The sequence below is a fragment of the Brienomyrus brachyistius genome, unplaced genomic scaffold (assembly GCF_023856365.1).
Source record: "Brienomyrus brachyistius isolate T26 unplaced genomic scaffold, BBRACH_0.4 scaffold989, whole genome shotgun sequence".
Taxonomy (NCBI): domain Eukaryota; kingdom Metazoa; phylum Chordata; class Actinopteri; order Osteoglossiformes; family Mormyridae; genus Brienomyrus; species Brienomyrus brachyistius.
The window spans coordinates 24,992-31,519 of NW_026043264.1; positions in this window are offsets into that span (position 1 = coordinate 24,992).

Consider the following 6,528-nt stretch of genomic DNA (forward strand, 5'->3'; position numbering starts at 1 on the left):
GATGTACTGTAAGGTAATGAATGATATGGAGAATGATCGCTGTTGATAACAAACCTGACCTTTTTAAGTACCATAGGCCTGTGTTATTTTTGCACGTGCATTTTAACTTAGCTAACATGTTGATGCATTATTGATGGAAACAACTGGGTGCCGTCCTTTTTTTTATTTGTACTTAAGTTGGACAGTCATTGTTTGAAAAGCATCAAGAGATTTGCGGAAAACGTGGGAGTGCTACTTGGTGTAGCAACCAATAATGCAAAAGGACATAAACCATCAATCACCTCCCACAATTACATCCACGACACTGATAAACTGGTTCTTAATTCAATTCGACATTAAAGTGCAGGGTCTTAGGAAATAAAGTGGCTTTGCTACTGCAGAAGATGACATTTAATGGAAAAATGGTAGTTTTATAGATTTCATGGCACAGTTTTAAGGCCAGTTGTTTAGTCTATTTATCAACTACTTACCCTGTTCAGGGTCGCAGGAGCTCTGGATCTGAACATAGGCAGCCTACAGTGGTACAGTCTGCAAAGGATGCCAGTTTTGTTACAAACAAAATGAGAGGAGACTGAAAAGACTATACTAAGGACAGCTGGGATGGGAATCAGGACAGGATTGACGCGGCTCAGACCACTGCCAGTGCAGGGCAGCCGAGTCTGAGTCCAGAAAACACAAGTTCAGTTTTCCATGAATCTGAATTCAAAAACCATAAATTGAAAAGTAAACAAATAATTAAAATAATCACCACCAAAAAATACTTTCAGTTTAGAAAGAAATGATTTGTCAAACACAAAGTATCAGAAATACATCTCCATTGTATCCTGTAGTAATTATTAATTCCATTCTAATGTTACTATATTCTGCTGAATACATTTTAAATTCGTTCTGGAGCCAAAGATGCATAAACCAAGTAAGACCACATAACTACTGCAGGGGGCTGAACACTGACCCTGTGATCTGATCCCAAACTTCCCTTCACAGTCTTACGCAGAAACTCTTTATGGTTTATGTATGTCAAACGGATACAGGGACATGAGTTAACTCCATGGGTGCATGCACCAATGTTGAAAAAACACAGTCTTATATATATATATAAATATATATATATATATATATATATATATATATATATATATATATATATATATATATATATGTGTGTGTGTGTGTGTGTGTGTGTGTGTGTGTGTGTGTGTGTGTGTGTGTGTGTGTGCGGGGTGGGGTGGGGTTAGAGCTCCATAAAGGCTGCAGACAGGCGCTATGGAAGGTTTTTGAGTAACGAGTATTTGACCCCCAGTTGCAATAGAGTAAAAATGTATCTGAGTGCCTGAAAAGACAGAATCCATTCCAGGCCTGTAGCCAGAGATGCATTTTGATAAGTCCACTTGGTATACTTTGCTGATCGGGGGGGGGCTGCATGGATTTCCCGACCAGAGGGCTGAAGATAATTTTGAGCGTTGAGGAGATTTTAAAGGCTTAATTAGAGAATTGTGACAATGGCATTACCGGAATTAAAATGGTGCCAGTTGTAATTGCACGGTTTTGAATACCCGCTTCCAAAAAGACTGGCAAAGAAGCTCTATGTTCGGTTTATCTCCTAAAACAGAAACTGGCATAAAATGGCACCTTACTCAGACTTGTTGTACCACACAATCAGTACCGGCTCCAGGACAAAATCATTATGTTCATCTGAAATTAGTGAGGGGGTATGATCCCCACAGGTATGTCACAGTCATGGGCTGATTGCCTTCCACCTGGGGGGGCACATTATTAATCTGAGGGTGCTATGCACCCCCATGAACCTTAGTAAACCCAGCGCACAATCAAATCCAGTACAAAATGTCATTATGAATCACATTTCAGAGTGAGGTGTGGGCTGGTCTTTTACATAATAAAATAGCTAACATCTGAAAACACTAACAAAGTTTGGAGTTTCTAAAGAGCTACGTAAACATGGGCTTCAGGAACTGGCATACAGCTGCTACTGACACAGAGGAATAATTTATTAATTTCAGGAATCAAACACTGCCATAATTCTATGGAGGTTTAACATGAAGAGCTTCTGCATGTGTTTGTGAATATTTAGATGATTAATAAAAAGCTAAACCGGTAAAAATTATTCTCAGAGATTCATATCCTAGAAAGTGCAGCCCTAAAATCTCTGTATAAAGTAATTTGCTATACAAGGGAATCTGCCCCTTTCAAGAGGCTGCAATTTAAACTGTAAGCTAATATTTCAGTCTGATGGAAAATATCACTTAGTCTTCCTGTTGGGGTCTCAAAGTAAATTATCAAAGGTTTCTTCGATATCTGATGGGTTATTGCCAGGAAAATTACATTATGTTATATTTTTATGGTGATTGTCCGAATCGGTTTGAATGTTCGGCGAAATGTGATAGTTGAAGAGTTGGAGCCAAAGAAATTCTCAGTCTGACTTAAGGAGCAGCACTGAACTTTCAGTTACAATGGTAAGGCTGTGCACCGTAATGTTATCACCTGCTGGCGGTTCTCCAGTTTTGAAGGAACTTTACACATCACATGGGTCAAAGCAGCATACTAGCCGAAGAGCAGGGTTTCTCGACCCAGTCCTCGGAGACCAGCAGATGGTCCAGGTTTTTGCTCTCTCCCAATTCCGTCTGGTGGTCCCTGAGAATTGGGTGGAGAAACCCTGCTGTAGAACATAAATAAAGAAAAATTTCAGTCTGCTTGCAGGAGTCAAGACAGTGTTTGAAGGAGGAAAATATCTTTGCATGGTTAACGGTAATGGTCATCGTACTCACTGGTGGAGTGGAGCGGGGGACATACACCTCTGGGACTGGGGTTCAAATCTCTGCCATGGGTCTAGGTGTGTGGAATTGACATGGTCTCCCCATGTTGCTGTGGGGTTTCCTCCAGGTACTCCAGTGTGCCCCTCCCAGTCTAAAAACATGCTAAGGTGAAATGGAGTTACCAAATTCTCTGTAGGTGTGACTGGTGTGTCTGCCCTGCAATGGGTTGGTACCCCATTCTGTATTAATTCCTACCTACCGCCTGTACTTCCAGGATAGGCCTGGACTGCCCATGACCCTGAATAGGACATGTGGGTACAAAAAAAAACAGATGGTTATTCACTGGTTAACAACAGCAGGCTTTAGATTGAGAGGAATCTGCTTCATTAATCTTACATTGTTTCCCTTCTTCATTAATTTTTTTTTTTTATCAATTTAATTTTATGTGTTGCATACTGTATAAATCACAAAATGGCTACTTGCTTTTAAATGCTGAGTTAGTTTCTTTTATTTTGCAGCTGCATAATAACTATGATGATCGCTGCACCTGTCTGATACTGTCCTGTGCCACGTAAATAGAGGCTGATTAACCTGAGATGATTGCGTGGTTGGCGTGGTCGTATTTCACAGCCTGTCTGTGCCACTGAAGAGCACCGAGGAACAGAACGAGCCGTGTTTGAACTTCATTCTGAAAGTTGGAGTGAGTGTGGATTTTGAGTCAGATGCTGTAGAGCTTGCTGGTCGAGTCGAGTGGCATCCTTGACTTTCTCTAATTGCCATGGCAACGTCAGAGCCCTCGGGCTTCCTGGGAAAATGTCAGGGTTGCGAAATGTGCCAAGAAATGAATCATTTTTGGTGGAGATGGTCAGGTGGCACTTCAGAGAACTGAAGTAAAGCAGGAACACCCTTGAGAGTCAAAGTTGGAGAAAGAAGCGACACCGAATCGCTACATTCCAAGCTTTTGTAGGTAGATTATCCAACAGTCATGTCATTCAAGTATTGCTGCACATGCTGGTTCTCAGTCAATTACTCCCATCCTCTAAATGTAGTTACCAGGTAGCATCATCTTCAAAGGGTCCTCATACAAGAGGCTATTGGATGTGTGCTTTTCCCCTAAAACAGACAGCGTGCCATGGATTCTGGATACTGTCACTCTCCATATCAATGGACAGTCTCACAGCTCATCGAGACAGCATTTACTACATTATCCCTGTTCAGTACATTGTACCTCAGGTGGAGCTCATATTGGTTGCGCAGCATTTGCTGGCAACGAGGACTTGAAAACCTTGAGCTATGTGTCTATACCTTGCAATAAGGAAACCCTCAGGTCCATCTTATCAATGACCCCAGAATGGATCCGTCAACAGCTGTCAACCTTTTCTGATGGAATAATTCAATTCTCACTATCCCTGAAAAACAAATGTTGTATGTCACAGCCAAAATCAGCCAAAAGGATGAAAGAAAATGATCACTACTGATGCAATAACCAATAATCCGATTCTCATACAGAATTTTGTGTTAACTTCTATCATGAATTGGTAATAGGGCCTCAATTAAGTTACAGTACCTATACGACCAATGATCTGTGTTGCAATAAATAAATAAATATAAAAGGTGACCTAATACATTGAATTTCCTTCGAATTTGTGCCAGGGTCAGCTTTTGTTGGGAAATCGTATTTAAGCTTACTTAAGCCTGAGTTGACAGGTTGTACTATTAATAAGGCAGAAGACAGCCACCTAGATTATGATCTGTAATTCTGCATCTTCGTAATTCTTATTTGTTTCTAAGGAGGAACTGAATCAAATGATGTGCATCTGTGAATAATATAGCTTTTATTGCAAACTGCAGCCTGGTTCTTCTCTGCTTCTCATTAATGAAGGGCTTCTTCCTTGCTTTACAGTATGGGACTTTAGTCCTGCTTCTAGGAGCTAGTTATGAATTGTCCGCTTCATATCTGCACTTGATGTTCCCCATTCCTTTTGAAGGTCACTTGATTTGTTTGTTTAAAAATATGTTGGGGGGGGGGGGTCCCTTATTTTTTCCCGTGGCTGTGAGCCTGGAGAGCAGGGAGTAATACATTTTTGAATAACTTCAACGCTGCAGATTTGTTTTGGAGTTTGCGTCTGTTGAGGTGTGAAGTGTATTTTGTACAAGGGACTGAGCTAAAGCTGTTCGAGAGTAATAAGTCATCACAAAGGAGGTTTCCTGGGAGAGAAAAAAGCATAAAATTCCTGTTACCACAGTGGCGGATGAGCTGAGTGGAGCAAGGCGTAGTTCCACGTTTCAGCGGTTGTTGTTTTAAGTGGGACTCCCGCCAGGCTCTCTCTCAGCTCAGCTATGATTAAACAAGCCCTGCGGTGCCGCTCATTTTCATTAATGCCATGTCTTGTCACTCCCCAACGCATCTTCAGTAGTAACACAGCCTGCAAAAGATCAGCATCATCACTAGCTACATTCCTTAGACGAGTGGCTAGACCTTTGCCAGAGCAGGTAGCTTTGACTCTTGATAAGGAGGCAAAACTCATTCTCCGCCCTCAAAACATGGTTTCCTAATCCTGCATGTTTGGATTTGTGGGTTCCTCATCTCATTGGGGCCATAAAGGAGAGAATTACATGGCTAAATTCAGGCTAAGACACTTGTGTCACTGTTTTGGTCAAATGCGATTCAATGCATCACTCCTAGCATTGCCTACAGAGGTCCATAAAACCTTCTGGAGTGTAGTGTGTAATTAGCCCCCCCTCTCCGCCCAGTATCCCATTGACCATCCTGAGGGGTGATGTTCCCAGGTCACATACCCATTTTAGCACTTCATGCAGAACACAAAAAGCAACTCACAAATTGAGCCTGGCAACCGGGAGAGTCATTCGGCTGCATCAAATTCCGCATCCCAGCGTGCTCTCAAAGAGATGAACTTGTGGGCAATCTGAAAAAGGCAGCGCAGGCGAAAACAACGCGGCCTTCGTCCATCTGTGTAGGTGTGTTTTTAGACATTTAAAGTGAACTGAAGTATTTTGCACTTTGAGACCGGAGTGGTTAACAATGCATCTTTTTTTCTTGTTTTAGTTTTTATATTTATTTCAGTTTTTCTCTTTGATTATAAACAGCGCAGCCCTGGAGATGGGTATCGCTAATAGGCTTTTTTTTTCTCCTTTAAACACACTGCTTATTATCTGTACTGCCGATGCCCAATTATTGCCTTTGCTTTTCCATCCACCTTTCATGTCTACTGAGGTCTTCCTTTCAGTTTTTACCTCTCATCCACAAATACTAAATTTCATATTAGTTTTGTTCCATATTAGCTGTTGAAACTGTAGAATGTGATAATAGTGTCAGGTTTTGTACGGGCTGTGAGTGTCGTTATCTTACAATAGTGGCCGCTTGCTCTTACTGTTGCCAGACTCTGTTACATTAAGACTTTTGTGCCAAAGGCTTTGCTGCACAGGTTTGGGATGATCTGCCTGATTGAATCTGAACTGCCTTCTAAGACAGCCCAACCATTCTCTTTTATTTGGTTGTTGTGTGGACTCAGTCTAGATATGTATTCTATATAAATAGATTTTTTTGTTAGATTAATGATGGTCACAGTGACTATTACTGTGGAAAACTACCAGGGGAAAAATGTAAATGGTCAGCATTTCAGTAAGAAGCCATTTGTTATTATAACACTCGTTTTTCCAATGTTCGCTTGGTTAACCCTACAAAGTCCTGTACTCTATGAATTAGCTAGAACAACAAAGCATGTAAGTCAAAACT